The sequence below is a fragment of the Megalops cyprinoides genome, chromosome 5 (genome assembly GCF_013368585.1).
Source record: "Megalops cyprinoides isolate fMegCyp1 chromosome 5, fMegCyp1.pri, whole genome shotgun sequence".
NCBI lineage: Eukaryota > Metazoa > Chordata > Actinopteri > Elopiformes > Megalopidae > Megalops > Megalops cyprinoides.
Window position 1 is genome coordinate 27,769,057 of NC_050587.1, and position 913 is coordinate 27,769,969.

Sequence of the window (913 nt, forward strand, 5' to 3'; positions counted from 1 at the left end):
GTTATGTAATTTTTACCTGAGGACTGGACATTCCAATAACAGAATAAATTGCACTCTTACAGGAACATTGTAGACATGCTGGATGGAGATTGTGTATTCTCACCTCTGCCATTGTTTGGTTTCTCAACATTCATTTCCCAGGAAAAGTGGAAACAGTTACCAATGAATTTCTGGGGAGCCTAATGCTATTACCTTGCTCATGCCCCCTGGTATGGGTGAGATAATTCGATTGTGGCAAATGTGTGCGGCACATATGCTCACCTTAATAAATGTATAGAAATGGCAGTCTGCTAGCCTTTTGTGGCCTTTGTAAATTGTTCTCATGGATTAAATAACACAGTAACAGAAGTCAATATGCTGAGACAGTTTAGATATAACCTAGTGCCTGCTCAGAGTATGTGACATAAAAAAGGAAAGGCATAACACCTGAGAACTAACAGAACAGAACTATTTGGACCCAAAGATGTTAATGTATTTTGGTTTATGAAAAATGACCATACAGAATGACATAATTACACAATGCCATAATTGTGTGCAATACTTTCTTCTTATAGAATAATTAATAGAATTACAGAACTGTCTCGCTTTATTCATTTGCAGACAAGTCAGCAAGGATTAATGTACTGAATTTAATAACAGAGCTCAACAAATGGTACCATACATAGATGTATCTATGGTAACGCACTGGGACTACAGGCATGCCACACACCCAGTGATTTACGTCAATGCACTGTCAGCAGCTGTGACACTATCTACAATGCGTCATAATTTATGGAATCATTTGTAGATATTGGCAATAATTTTACATATTTATAAGACCCCCACAGCCTTAGCCTGTTTCTGGACAACTTCAACAAAACCTGAACATATACAAGCACAGTAATAATATGTAGCCCTACTTTTGAGCATTGTG